This window comes from Salvia miltiorrhiza, chromosome 8 (genome assembly GCF_028751815.1).
Source record: "Salvia miltiorrhiza cultivar Shanhuang (shh) chromosome 8, IMPLAD_Smil_shh, whole genome shotgun sequence".
Taxonomy (NCBI): domain Eukaryota; kingdom Viridiplantae; phylum Streptophyta; class Magnoliopsida; order Lamiales; family Lamiaceae; genus Salvia; species Salvia miltiorrhiza.
The window spans coordinates 876225-892604 of record NC_080394.1 but is presented as its reverse complement, the minus strand read 5'-3'; the positions used below and the strand labels follow the sequence as shown (position 1 = coordinate 892604).

At 32.2% G+C, this 16380-nt stretch overlaps 1 protein-coding gene across 4 annotated transcripts in view; it reads right to left on the bottom strand.

Annotated features, from left to right (window-relative positions):
* Window positions 1-16380, bottom strand: part of LOC130999763 (putative disease resistance protein RGA1) — a 43484-nt gene that overhangs the window by 22490 nt on the left and 4614 nt on the right. Inside the window, exons 2-3 of one of the 4 annotated variants that reach the window (XM_057925387.1) lie at window positions 15993-16036; window positions 15002-15349 (exon numbers count right to left, since the gene is read on the bottom strand). The gene's annotated coding sequence lies outside the window, so the exon portion shown is untranslated. Of the gene's footprint in view, window positions 1-15001; window positions 16037-16380 lie in introns of those variants that run through there. The other 3 variants (XM_057925389.1, XM_057925386.1, XM_057925388.1) reach the window with 3 other exon arrangements.

The following is a 16380-nucleotide window of genomic DNA, read 5'->3' as shown; positions in this document are numbered from 1 at the left end:
AGTAAATTGTTATAAATAAGTGACTATTAAATTGACAAAACTATCAAACAAATTAATTGTACTAAATTGAAAAAGACATTTCCGAAAAAAAAATAGGAGCACTATGAATTGTCATTTGTCCGACTTGAAGACATACAGAGCTATGGGGCTTGAAAAAAAGATGGACTCTATTAGGACACTCCTGAGTGTCAAAAAAAATGAGTTTTCAACTATCCTATATTAGGACTTATATTAGAACTTTCATGAGTGTTCTATTTGTGCACCATTGAGGCGCCACGAAGGTGTTCTTGTATAGGAACCCTCGTTGCGCGCTGAGCTGGACGTAGTTGAGGATGGGGAGGGACTGGCCGTTGACGTTGCTGATGTGGCCGCCACGTGGGTTGTAGAGATTGGCATTCGGCGCTCGTCTGGTGGTCCAAGTTCCTCTTGATTTTGTATGAGCAGAAGGTTTCTTCTAAGTTGAGGTATCCAAAGTCTCTCTTTAATTAGGACGAGATTACAAATTATGGACTATTAAAAAATTATGTATTTATTGATCAAATTAAAAGGTGATGACATAAAATAATATCCCAACATATATATTACTCCCTCCATCCCACTTCAATTGGCACACTTGCCTTTTTTGTTTGTCCCACTTCAATTGGCATTGGAATAGCATGTGGTCCCTACCTTCTCTACACACATTAAACAAATGGACCCCACCCACTTTACACATCCAACCCTTTATTCTTAATCTGCGTGCACAAAGTAAAAGTGTCAATTGAAGTGGGACGGAGGGAGTACTATATAAATGTTATTCATTGGCATTGATCATGAATATTTGTCATATGTAAAATAAGTTTATATAAAGAATATTAATATTTTTAATGAATTTGATTACTTTCTTATAAATACAGTATATCTTGTTCTTTTTTAATTTGGAGTAGGTTTGTAAATATACAAAGTATACTCGAATTTTAATTTTTAAATGAATTAGAATAAAATAAGAATATTGGAGTCCTGGCTTGAAAGTTATCAATCCATCTCAACTATTAAAAATATATATTTAGAGTTGGGCGAGAAATGGATTGAGCAAGTTATAAAAAGTAATGTTCAAAATGGAATATATATGGAAGATGTTTCGTATTTGGTTTGTTTTGTTTTGTGTTTCCTAATTCGCAATTGCAACCTTAGAGCTGGTAAACACAACTTGTTATAACTAGGTAAATTAAAATTAACATAAAATAGGAAATGGCGAGTGAGCTAAATGATTTGATCTCCTTACATAAACTTGGTCGTGAATTTCACATTTAATTTAGCATTAAGTAATACCACTTTTGTGTCTATGGGCATAAATAGTGATGTAAATACCCGGATTTTTATAAACTTTTCAATTTAAAATCCTGAAAAATTAATAATTAAAATAAATTTCTTGATTATCAAAGTTTAAACTAATTCAAAATCAACTTGCCCAAAAACTAATATAGTAACATGAAGTAAAAATGATAATTCAAAACGTAACAAGTTCAACTCAAACTTCTATGGAAATACTAAAACTCTAGTCATTCTCGACTTCATGGCCACCTCGACTCCAGAATTGTAAAAAACTGAAAAGATAAGGGGTGAGCATATTGAAAATATACTCAGTGAAGAAACATGCACATATTCACATACGCTTAAATATGCAAATAATTCACATTGTCATACACATATTCTGAATTCTGAGTGTTTCTAAATCTCTGAACATGATATTCTGAATCTCATCATGTATCTAGATATGATATTCTAAATCTCTGAACATGTATCTAGACATGTAACTGAGCAAGCATAATCAAATATGAACTAAAAGCACATTCAAACATACATGAATATAACAACAAACATATAATCTCTCATCTTAATGTCGAAGCTAATAAATCAAATACGGAAAGAGGGTCTTGATCGCACCGCACCTAATTCAATAAATACAATGCTTCAATGAAAAAAAAAATCCTATAATAACTTAAACTAAAGAGGATCAACCAGCAGCCAATGGCGGATCCACATGCAGGCTAGGGTGGGCTGAAGCCCCCTCCTAAACTTTCAATTTTTTTAATAAAAAAAATCAATTTAATTATTATTTACACTAATATATATATATATATATATATATATATATATATATATATATATATAGGGGAAGACTAAAATAAGAACGCTTCTTAAAATATAAATTAGGAACCATTTTCAGCCCTTAGATCATCAAGATCTACGGTTGATTCATCACCTTGTTAGATAAATTCATGGTCCTGAGTTCGAATCCCAAAGGTAGCAAAAAATTATTTTTCGCAACTCATACCTTTATACAGTTTATTCATGCGTGTTATACATAAAATTCATGCATTTTTGCTGGTTCGTAATTCTTAAAATAAGGGTGGTTTATTGAATAACCGCCCCCTATATATATATATATATATATATATATGTATAGAGTTAGGCTATAATAAAAATACATTTTTTTGTAAAAACTAAAAACGGTTGAATTCTATGTAGAACACGTATGAATTAGCTGTGTAACTGTATGAATTGTGAAAGGTCCTGAGTTCGACTGAATTCTATGTAGAACACGTATGAATTTTGCAATTCATACAGTTACACAGCTAATTCATACGTGTTCTACATAGAATTCATACATTTTAGCCGTTTTTAGTTTTTACAAAAAGATGTGTTTTTATTGTAGCCCTACCCTATATATATATATATATATATATATATATAGGGAGAGGTTCAAATAAGAACCACTAATAAAATAAGAACGGAGAACCATTTTAAGCCATTCGATCATCAAGATCTACGGTGGATGCATCATCTTGGTGGATAGATGCACGTGCTGGGTTCGAATCCTGAAGGGAGCAAAAAAATTATTTTTTTCGGATGCATTAAATTTAATAGCGGATGCATTAATTTGTATAGCAGATGCAGTAATTTTATTGGTTCTTATGTTCTCACCATAATTGTGGTTCTCACTATAACCGCACCCTATATATATATATATATATATATATATATATATATATATGTTCAACGAAAAAATCCGTTGAACATGGCGTGAATAAATCATGTCCGTTAGATTAGATAAGATCAACGGATTAGATTACTTCTCTCTTCTTTCTTACATTTAGGCCTTCTTCATTGAACTTTAGCCTATATATATATATATAGGGAGAGGTTCAAGAAAGAACCATAAATAAAAGAAGACCGGAGAACCATTTTCAGCCATTCGATCATCAAGATCTACGGTGAATGCATCATCTTGTTGGATGAATGCAGATCCTGGGTTCGAATCCTGAAGGGAGCATTTTTTTTTTAAATTTTTTTAGTGCATTAATTTTAACAGCGAATGCATTAATTTTTACAGTGGATGCATTAGATTTGATGGTTCTCCCGTTCTCACAATTAATATAGTTCTCTCTAGAACCACACCCTATATATATATATATATATATATATATAGGGTAGGGCTACAGTAAAAACACTTCTTTTTGTAAAAACTAAAAACGGCTAAAATGTATGAATTCTATGTAGAACACGTATGAATTAGCTGTGTAACTGTATGAATTGCGAAATTCATACGTGTTCTACATAGAATTCAGTCGAACTCAGGACCTTTTGCAATTCATACAGTTACACAGCCAATTCATAAGTGTTCTACATAGAATTCAGCCGTTTTTAGTTTTTACAAAAAGATGTGTTTTTATTATAGCCCACACCTATATATATATATATATATATATATATATATATATATATGTATATAGGAAGTTGTTATAATAAAAACATCTTTTAACATGAGAACTAGGAACCACATCTTAGCCTTTAAAATTGAAGATCTAGTGGTTATGATTGATTGTTTTTAAATAGCCGCCTTTTTTGATTTGGTTAGTTCCCTTTTACCGTTTTTTTTTTAATTTTTGTTTACTAGAAGGATATTTTAGTCCTTATATATTATTCTTATTTAATTAAATACTCTTAAATATTGGATTAAATTGTTAGTGCCGTTTTTTTTCTTCTTCTTGTTTTTTAATTATACTCAATAATAGATACTAAGACTTAGTGAATATTATTTTATAATTATAGAGAGCCTTATTTTATTTTTATTGCACGTTAAGACTTAATGAATATTATTTTAAAATTTATTTGCATAATCAACATAACATAATCAAACTAACTGTGCAACATAATCAAGTTATTTTGTTTCATAATCGTGTTGCATAATCAAATTATATAATTGCATAACATTTTTTTTTTATAATTATATCTTCACGGTTGCACGTTTACTCTTTTGTGTTGCATTCCCTTTTACTTTGTTGCATAATTAATTATTCAATTCTTTTTATTTATATATGGTTTTAAGTTGCACAATAAATTAATTTAAGTTTCTTTATTAATCGTGTGAATATTAATTATTGTCAAACTTTCTTTCTTAGTTTCTGTTGTGGTTGAATTTTTTTTCAAAAAACTTGTAGTTCGTAATTTCAATTTCTTTATTAATCGTGTGAATATTAATGATATGTTAGATTTTTTGGCACATCATTTTCTTCTTGCTCATATTTTACTATTATTAATGGTTAATAATATGACTATGCAAATAAAAATTTTCAACTGTGCAACTGTGAAATAAAAATTAATCTATGCAATCATAGTTATCTATTCGTTTTTATTATAATTATAATAGTTGAGCAACCATATCAAACGACCTTCTATGCAACTACCACAAATTCAGGGTCAGTGTGAATAACTTAATCTATGCATTTGTATTTTCACCTGTGCAACGTACAATACCAACTCAAGCAATTTAAGATCCAAGTGTGCAACACATTCAAGTAACTATGCTAATAGAATTATTGCTTTTAGCAAGAAATAGAATTACACGAACGTCTAGGAATCATTACACCAACTGATTCTATTTTATGCTATCAGCGAGAAATATAATTACAAATTGTCCACTAAATTCACACACATAAGCCCTCAAACTCATCAAATTCCTATGCCTCAAGCTAGCAAGAACCACAAGCTCCTTGTGCATCTTCTTTTTCAACGCCTTTCCCCGATCCCCAGCCCTACAATCGGGCTCCAGCCTCTTGACTGCCACTACAAGGCCGTTTTCGAGCACAGCCTTGTAGTATTTCACAGTGGGGCTCGAGCTCAGCAGCTCCGAGCTATTCGAGAGGGCTGATCTAAGTGTCCTAACATATATTCTAGGTGAAAACAACACATGTCATTTCAGAATTGTGAGCACAAATTTCTTATATCTACGCATAATTGAAACCACCCATTTACAGATCTACATATCACAGTAAGTGACAAGCACAAATGGTAAGATCCTCATCTTACTTAAAAAGAACTAAATATGAAACTTCTTGCACAAATCAAACACTTGCAAACACAAAAAGGCATAACAAAAACTAACATTTTACTCCCAAGCGAAATATAAATTCATTCTTTCAGAAAAATATGGATCAAATGAATCTATGCATATGTAATTTTAACTGTACAACACATCAGAACTATCCCAGATATAAATACACAAGTCGTTCCATGCTTCAAATTAATCTAGGCATTACTAATTTCAACTGTGCACCACAATATAATAACTATGCAATTATAATTGCTACTGTGCAACAACATCATAACTAAAGCACAATTAAATGGTATCATACTCATCTTACTTCATAAAAAACAAAATAGGAAGCTTCTTGCATAGACCAAACACTTGCAAACACAAAAAGACATAACAAAATCCAACCTTTTCATCGAATTAAGCTATGCATGTAATTTCAACTATGCAATTAAAACTTACCCACTATGCATCTAAATTTTTCACTTGTACAACACAAACCACCACAGCATATATGCAAGTAAGATATCAACTATGCAATTAAAATATATGCAACTATGCAATAACAATGGTTAGAACTAAGCATTTTCGATATGAACTATCCAATTAAAATGGATACACCCATACAATTTCGAGTCCAACTACTTAATTTTTAATCCCTACTATGCAATTGATTTAAATTGGTTCATAGTTTTCCCTCACCCACGTCGCCTCCTTTTCCAGATAAACCACCCTCCCCTTTTCTATTAAACCCTAGGTAAAAGCCAAAATGACAGAGATACACCGGGAGTTCAATTTCTCCTCCGACTCCGTCCAATTTTTTGCAGATCGACATATTTGATAGCAAGAAATGTCGGCTACTCTCTATTTCCAAGCCCTAGGTGAAAGTCACAAATGAAACTGAAATTAGAAGCGTGAAAATAAATAATTACTGTATTACATTTTTACCCTTCCAAATTTAATTGCATTTAAAATATTAATTTAATTGTGCATCTCTAATTTAATCTCAGCCATCTATTTTTTCTAAATGAATGGTTTAGATTAGGTTCCTAGCTCTCATCTTAAGGGGGTTTCTATATTAACCCCACCCTATATATATATATAGGGTAGGGTTAATATAAAAACACCCCCTCTTAAGATGAAAACTAGGAACCAATTTAAAGTCATTGATTTAAATAATATAGAGGGCTGAGATTAAACTACAGATGCACAATTTCGATTGCATAGATGCACAGTTTCAATTGCATAGATGCACAATTTCGATTTGCTTGAGTATTTTGCATTGTTGATTTCAATTGCATAAATTGCATATTTTTTAAGTGCACAGTAAAATATAATAGATGCACAATTTCTTTTGTTGACTAAATCCTAACCATTAGATCTAATATTTAAAAGGTCAAGATTAGGTTCCTAGTTCTCATGTTAACATAGGTTTTTATTAGAACCTCTTCCTATATATATATATATGTAATTAATTTGTTTAAATAGTTTCTCTATTTAAATAAATTAATCAACTTAATTTAGTATCAATTAATAGATTTTCAATTTTAATTTTAATAATTTGTGTAGATAATTGCATATTTCTTTATTGGGTAAAGTATCAAATAAGCCCCTAACGTGGAAACCCTTATAGCATTGCCGACCCTATGGCAAAGGGGGTATCAAATAAACCCATATCGTAATTAATTTTGAACAAATACACCCTTACAACTAACGTCCACTTAACACCGTGAACTATTTAAATTTTTAAATTTTTTTTTATTTCTCTCTCACACTCTGCTCTCTCTCACGTTTGCTCTCTCTCACCTCTCACACCTCTCACTCCTCCCTCTCGGCTCACGATCTCTCTCCCTCTCCGGACGACAGCGGCGCCACCAGTGGCGAGCGCCGCCTCTCGGCTCACAATCTCTCTGGCGAGCGCTGCAAAGATTAGGCGGCGTGCAGTGGTTCTGGGAAGAGAGGCGGCGTGCGGCTGTTCTGGGAAGAGAGGCGGACGAAGGGGAAAGAATCTAAGGGAAAAGAGAGTATAGGGGAGGGCTGGGAGAGCAGGGGGGAGCGAGATGGGGGGAGGCGGCGGCGTCGCCGGATCTGGAGAACGGACGACGCCGCTGCTCTTGTGCGGAGATGACGAAGACAGCCGCTGCTGCCGGCCAGGGCTGGGAGAGCAGGGGGAGCGAGATGGAGGGAGGCGGCAGCGTCGCCGGATCTGGAGAGAGAGCAGAGCGTGAGAGAGAAATAAAAAAAAATTAAAAAATTTAAATAGTTCACGGCGTTAAGTAGACGTTAGTTGTAAGGGTGTATTTGTTCAAAATTAATTACGATAGGGGTTTATTTGATACCCTCTTTGTCATAGGGTCGGCAATGCTATAAGGGTTTTCACGTTAGGGGCTGATTTGATACTTTACCCTTCTTTATTTAAAGATAATTAATTTAAATATAAAACTAGCACGTATCTTACAAGTGTAGATATTCGCATACGTGTGGGTATATATTAAAATATGGTAGTCAAATTAGATGTATATGATTCTAATATAATTTGTGTAATTAAATTAACTTATTCTTTATAAAATGTTATAATAATTATGAATTTGAAAATATTATTTTTAAATTTTCTCACCCTATTCATAGTGTTAGAATTTGAAAGTTCATTTTATCTATATAATAGCAGAATCAGAAAAAAAAAAAAAATCCACCTAAACTACAGTTGTAAATTCTATTTTTTTTGGGGGGGACATCATTTATTATTTTGGTTTGAAATTTTAATTGTTTGTTGGCTCAATTTTGATCAAATTTATTTATCCATTAATTAATATAATGTGTGTTTATTATATCAACTTTAATTTTATCGTGTCATTTTTTATTTCGGTGAAATTAAAATTCATGGCAAATTCCAAAATTGACTAAAGTTTATGTATTAACATTACAACTTTATAGAATTAGAAAAATACCAAAATTCACTAATAGTTTGTGGATTTACAGCTAATTAACGTCTCAAAAAATATGTTATGAAATAGAGAAATTCAGTGAGAGAGAGAGGATTAAGGAACAGAATTGGATGAGTGATGCAAGATATGGTTTTCCTTTTTCATTTTTTATATTTCAAACTTTGACTTTATCAAATATTCAACTCGCTTTCACTACTTATTTTATTGTGAGTTTCTTCGTTCTTGCTTTGTTCTTTCCTGTTGTTTTCTTTCAACGATGAGTTGTCCTTTTGGACCCTTGTTAGGAAAGGAAAGGGTAGTATTAATATAATCCCTCCCATCTGTCCTTATAAAAAGTGTTCCTCCGTTTGTCAAGAGTATGTCATTTTGGTTGTGCACAGAATTTAATGAAATTGTTATTGATTTTTATGTAGTGGAGAAAGGGTTCTACCGTTATCTGAAACCAGTGGTTGAAATTGAATAAGAGTTGAGTTTTTTTTTTTTTTTTTTGTAAATAAAGGGTATTTATAAAGATGAATGATAAGTAAAAGATGTGAGACCATGTCTTAAAAAGAAAAGCGATATACTTTTTGCAGACGCCCAAAATGACAATTGTGTATGAATTTTAATAAAATAACTAAATATGTTGTGAATGAAGTAATAGTCTCATAAGATCTGATTTTATTATGAGTGGAAAACTTACCAAAAATAAATTAAATTAGTTTTATAAAAACAAACAAAAATGACAAATTGAATATATTTTATAAGTACGAAGGTAGTAAAAAACTGTAAATATAATATTTCTCACACTCCCTTTGCAGATTATCACTTTGGATTTAAATTCCGCGCATGAAATTGAAATAAAAATGGGATCTTTGAAATGGGGTATGTCATTGATTCCACTAATTTTGCCTCACTTTTCGTTAAGAAATTGGGGATTAGTAAGATGCTACAATAAGTTTTAGTTTGCTAATTAATTCAAGTTTTAAGAGTTATTTCTGAGCTAAGAGTGAGTGACATGCTTTGAAAGTTTCGATTTTTTCAGATTTTTTGTATTGAATCCATTCTAATGTGCTTGTGTGGTTGGAAATCAAACTAAAACTGGCATTTTATTGAAGAATTTGATGGGGTCATGATTCGATTATTGTATTGAAATGGATGACTGATGCAAGTTGACGAGTTAGCTCGTGAATGATTTGGTAGGCAGTATTAATATAAAAAACTGTAAATGTAATACAGTATTTAGTTAATATTTTAACAATGTGGTAAAGAGAAACACAATACAAATTAACAATATTGTTATGTCCCCACTCACCGCATCACCCTTCTTTTTTCCTCCCTTTTTCCTTCAATCCCCTCTCTTTTAATGTTAAAGGCCTTTAATATATGAATATAATAATATATTAAAAGCCTTTAATTAACCAATAATGCAATGCTTTTCTCTTACTTTACTCTGTCTCTCTCTCTTCAAATTAAAAATGGAAAAGCTGAAGTTGGTGGTGGTGGTGGCAAACCAATTTATCAACACTAGTTATTCCTTTATGCTTTTGTGTTTAGTGGAATAATCAATCAAGTCCACATGCACAAATACAAGTGCAACAACACTAACACTAACTGCGGGGAAGTATTAATTAGTTGTGCCAATTACGCACGCCAAGTTAGACGAGTTAGGCTAACTAATCCCAGTAGAATAGACTCGTTTCCATATATGTTATTGGTATGGACCACACCACTTTCTTACTAAAAATTAATTTTTTTTAATTTTCATGCCCAAAAGAAGTAAACTTATTAGAATGGGACGAAGGGAGTATAACATTTTCATATCGTGGTATATGGATTCAGACATGCAAGAATATTCTTCACATTTTTAAAGTCAAAATGATACTCCCTCCGTCCACAAAATAAACTCTCATTTACTACTATTTACCACTCATGGGCCCACCCACAACACCTTTATTATTTTTGTATTTTATATTTACTACCATTTATCATTCCAAGGCCAATCCCACAATACTTTTATCACTTTAGTCAACTACCATTATATTTCACTCACAACACCTTTATCATTTTTCTTAGTTTTCTTGTCAATCATCAAATGAGAGTTTTATTTCGTGGATGGAGGGGGTATCATTTTGACTTTAAAGGTGCGAAGAATATTCATGCATGTCTCAATCCATATACCGCGATAAGAAAATGTAAAGACTAAACACAAATTACTGATCCTCACCAACAAATATTTATAGCTTGAAAGTCTGTGCCAAAAGCGATATTAAAAAAAAGTAGAGCATGAATGATATTGTTAAGTAAATTATGATTAAATGATGTAAATTATAAATAAAATTATGAAAATTATGTGTGAGCTAGATAGTGTAAAAAAATATGGTGCATAAATTTCGAAGATGTATAAAAAAAGATGCATAAATATTTATTCCATCAAATTAGGGTACATATTTATTTTTTATCATTTAATTTCACTTTTATTAGCTAATAATAGGTTGATAAATTAAAAGTCATTGTATATACTTTTTTAAAAATATAATTTTTTTCAAATAAAAATTAAGTATAATTCATAATATTATAATAAATTTTAATTATATAAAAATTATTTTAAAAATAATAGATATATGAGTGGGACATAGTGGTACACATGAAATTGTGGGACACTGGATCTCATCTCGAGTCTTGGGGGAGGAGAAAGTAGCGGCAGAGAAAACGTGGGAGAGCGGAGGAGGGAGGACCGGCGGCGGCCGCAGCCTGATGCTCATGTTGCTGTCGGAGCAGGTGGCGGCTTGAGAGATGTTTTAGTTATTTGATACTATCTTTTATGAGTTTTCAAAGTTTCACTTTGGTGTTGGGCCTCGTCTATTAAATTTTATTTTGGGCTCTTATAAATGAAGTGGACTATTTAATTTTGTGGGCTGCGTGTTTTTTGTAATGAAGAGGGCCTTTTGTTGATTAGGCTATGAGTTTACTTATTTATTAATTAAGTTGTTTAAATTAATTAATTATACAATTTAATTGGGTTTAATTAATTATTTAAACATGATTGCATAATGACATTAATATTATTATGTATATGTATTGAGTGTAATTACTTAACCATGTCTGAATTTTTGTCATCGTCCTTCTCTTCAGACTCAACAACTACGCTGTAGTCGTTCTTCCTCACGAGCAAGCTCGTTAGCGCCACTAGTTGAGGCCGCCTCGCCTCCATGCTCCTCAGAAGCTCCTCTATCTCTGCCATGGCTTTAGAATCATGCTGCAATCAAGGGCAGTAATGTTTGGAATTAAAACAATAACAGATAGTTCAAGTTTGATGGGATGTAACTAACAATAAACAAACTGCAATACGGCTGGACTCTGGAGTGTTGGATATAATGAAATAAAATTAATAGCTTTTTGAAGAAAAAATCATAAAAACATAACAATAGACACATGCCTGAGAGATTGACATTTAGTTCTACAGAAATTATATTAATGGATCTCATATATCCTCATGTCATCTGGGAATTTATTTGATTCTATTAGAAAATCTATCACAAAGCTCAAAATGGCTCAATAAGAGCTTGACATTTGTATCCATACTATCAAACAAACGAGCCTTATAAAAAGTAATGTTCAAAATGGAATATGGAAGATGTTTGGTATTTGTTTTGTTTTGTTTTGTTTTGTGTTTCCTAATTCGCAATTGCAACCTTAGAGCTGGTAAACACTACAACTTTTTATAACTAGGTAAATTAAAATTAACATAAAATAGGAAATGGCAAGGGAGCTAAATGATTTGATCTCCTTACATAAGCTCGGTTGTGAATTTCACATTTTAGCATTAAGTAATACCACTTTTGTGTCTATGGGCATAAATAATGATGTGAATCCTTAGTTTAGACACAATGATTAATAAAGTTAATTTGAGTCTTTGAGAATCATATCAATTGTTAAACAAATTGGTATCCAAACATGCATCTTCTTCAACCCTAGCTAGACATAACAATCCTATCAACTAAAGTTCAAACAACGAATATATAGGGAATTACAAAAAAAATTACGAAAAGAGGTTGAGCAAGTCATGATGGAGAAAATGGATACTCACTTATTCCTTCTTCACTAGATCGCTTACTTCACTTCCTAATTCTTTAGAGGCACCTCAAAGTCAAACACAATTGTTTGCTTCTTTCACTTTATTCTGTATTTATCAATACAAAAAAGAATTAATTAAAGGGAAAAAAAAAGCTAAGATGATAAGTCACTGTAAAAATATAAAGAAACTCAAAATAATTAATCTCCTATTGTTTAAGCACCAAACTAAGAAATGAGATCTATTGTCCCACAATTTTATGTATGCCATTATGTCCCATTCTTATATCTATTATTTTAATAATATTTTTTATAAAATAAATTATAATACTATGAATTATTTTTAATATTTATTTCAAAAAATTATTTTTTTTATAAAATTATATACCATAATTTTGAATTTTTAATCTATTAAGTATTAATTAATAAAAGTGAAATCAAATGATAATTTTTTTTTCAAATAAAATACACATACAACTGTTTCTAGCAGAAGATATTGATACTCACCGTCACGGGTAAATGTATTTGAATCCATGAATTTGGAGGCGCCGCATTGCATCCACAGTCTCCACACTTAACTCAGGAACGCCTAGAATACTCAATCTTCTTAGACGAGGGAATACAGGGAGGGATGTGATTGTGAAGCTTCTTTCTTCTGATTCTTCTTCTCCCCACCTATCTGATATTTCTCTCAAATTCGGGCACTTCTCTATTCTCAAATCAGAGAGAGTCTCGCTGTTACTCAATAGCCAATCAGCTGGCAGACATTCCACACCGATCTCCCTAATTGACAAATGTTGAAGGCATGATGACGAGACATTACTTGGAACACTCATCAATTGCTCACACCTGTAAATTTCCAAATGTTGGAGGCGAGGAAATAGCTTCACTTCACTTCCATCCGAAATTTCTATTTCTGCCCACTCTGCCAGCATAGGCATGTATTTCAATTGGAAGGTCTCGAGAGCTGGGAAAACAGTGCGTGTGTCCTTGTTCACCATTCCGTAGAATGATGAATTTATACACTTCAAATTCCTCAACCATCTCAACTCAAGGGACTTGAGATTGGGCAAGTGCCCCAACATTGGGATCTCTTCACATTCATTGCAGTGAATGAGTCTTAACGACATTAACTTGTGAAGTAGCAACCAAGAGCCTTGAGGCGCATCTCGAACTGACATCTTCTCAGTCCATAATGGAAACCTACTGCCTTCGAATACTTAGGAGCCGTTCTATTTGGACCAACCAGATTAACATTTTTTAACTAATATTATTGCTTGAAAATATGCGGCCTGAAAAGAATCTCATTGTGGTGGATCAATACATAGAAATTTTAATGGGCTTGAATCATCAAGGCCCATCTCTACTCAGTATCCAGATAAGCCCAACAAGCTAATTGAAGCTTTGAAGAATTTTTCTATAAGTGGAGCCATGCCATCAAGTTTTCGTTGAATAATTGATTTGTAAAAAAAAAATATGACTGAACTAGAGCCGAACCCTCGTGCAAACACTTTCCCTTGTTTATTATTTATTATACCCTCTAAAAGTGCAATAAAAAGCTAAAAATATGATAATTTCTATCAAGTGTATATAGGGGTTGGAATGCGATAAATATAACCTTATTTTGTTAACTACGAAGAGCGTATAATTGTAATATTATGAAAAATATTATCAAACACCAATATGTTAAGAAGCATAACACTAATTATCAATTAGTAATTAATTTCTGGCTTCAACGTAAGAAATAGGCATTCATTCATCAAGAAATGGAAAAAGCTGGCTACCTCCCTTTTTGCTGGGACTGGATTCAACTTCCACAGCTGCTGAATCCTCTGTTTCTCTATCTTCATCTTCAACAATGCTGTCTGAATTTTTGTCATCATCCTTCTCTTCAGACTCAACAACTACACTGTCGTCGTTCTTCCCCACGAGCAAGCTCGTTAGCGCCTTTGAATTTAGATTATTATAAAGATATTTCACTTGAATTCGAGTTAAAGATCACTCTCCTATCATAATTTATTTATAAAACAGAATCTATTCAACCCAGCCCAACTTGTTTTTCGTTTCGTTTTTGTTTTGTTTTGTCTTGTTTTCCTAATTCACATTTGCAACCTTAGAGTTGGTAAACACTACAACTTGTTATAAATAGGTAAATTCAAATTAACATAAATTAGGAAATGGCAAGTGAGCTAAATGATTTTATCTCCTTTTGCATAAACTTGGTTGTGAATCTCACATTCACGTAAACTCCAACTCAACAATTCGGCGACCGAAAAAATTTGGGGGGATGAAATTGCAAAAATTGAAAATGTGATGATTCAATTCGCCGCACTTCAAATGTCACATTAAAATTGCTGAAATAATTCGTGATTTATTTGCCAAAACCCCTATATATGATATGCTCACCATTCTTTCATTAGTTTGCCTTTTACTTTTTTATTTGTAAAGAATGTGTAGTTTCTATATGATATGATGCTCTCTGTTGTTGGTTGGAATAATGATGTAATTGCTTCGTACTAATATAGAAGATGAGAAATAATTTGGGAATGAATTCTTTTTGCAAAAGCTTTTTTTTTTTTTTTAATCCCTTGTTGTGTGGACATTTTAGCTAACTCAAAATGAATCGTGTCAAGGGTGTAATAAAGTATTGACATGCTCAAATTTAATTCATTCATTAAAGAATCATGTTCGAAATTTAATTAAACAACGGTGTGATCAAATCGAGTCGAACTTAGTATTGACATTCTGAAATTTGAGTTTTTCTTCTCATACATTCCTTTTCCCTTGTTTTTGGTATTGAGTTCAACTTCCACAGCTGCTGAATCCTCTTGTTTCACTATCTTCACATCTTCAACATTGTTGTCTGAATTTTTTAGACAAAACATTGGAGCCATTTGCGACAATCCAAGCTTGTTGTTCGTCCCCACGAGCAAGCTCATTGGCGCCTCTAGTTGAGGCTGCCTCGCATCCAAGCTCTTCAAAGGCTCTCCTATTCCTGCCAGAGGTTAAAACAATAACAGATAGTTCAAGTTTGATGGGACGTAACTAACAATAAACAACCTGCAATAAGGCTGGACTCTGGAGTGTTGGATATAATGATATCAAATTAATAGCTTTTGAAGAAAACATCATAAAAACAAACCATAAACAGAACAATAGACACATGCTTGAGAGATAGACATTTAGTCCTACACAAATTATATTAATGGATCTCATATATCCTCATGTCATTTTGAAATTTATTTGATTCTATTAGAAAATCTATAACAAAGCTCAAAATGGCTCAATAAGAGCTTGACAGTTACAAAAAATGCCCCTCCAAATCCACCTGAAATGTAGACAACAAATCAACTATACAGGATTCACTTTAGCCAAAGATCCAAGGGATTAAACTAAACTTCATATTAGCTCTTTCCCAGAAAAAGACTCTTTCGATTTCATCGTTTCAATAAAGTTTGAGTCTTCGAGAATCATATGAATTGTGAAACAAATTGGTATCCAAACATGCATCGTCTTCAACCATCGACATAATAATCCTATCAACTAAAGTTTAAAGAAAGAATAGATATGGAATTACAAAAAAATTATGAAAAGAGGTTGAGCAACTTAAGTCATCATGGAGAAAATGGGAGACACACTTATTCCTTCTTCACTAGATCTCTTCACTTTCCTCAGAATCAAACTGTATCAACGCAAAAAATAATTAATGGAAAAGAAAGCTAAGATGATGAGTCGCTGTAAGAATATAGTAAAAAAACTCAAAATAATTAATCACCTATTGTTTAAGCATATTGAGATGAAGTGGAGCACCAAACTAAGGGATTAGATTCATTGTTCCACAATTTTATGTATGTCACTATATTTTCTTATATCTATTATTTTAATAGTCTATGTCCCTAAATATGCATGGTTGACCACGACACGAGTTTTAATAAAAAGTTGTTTGAAATATTGATAGTAGAGAATGGATCACACATTGAGGGGATTGTTAAGTAGATTGCGGGTAAATAGTGTAAGTTAGAAGGA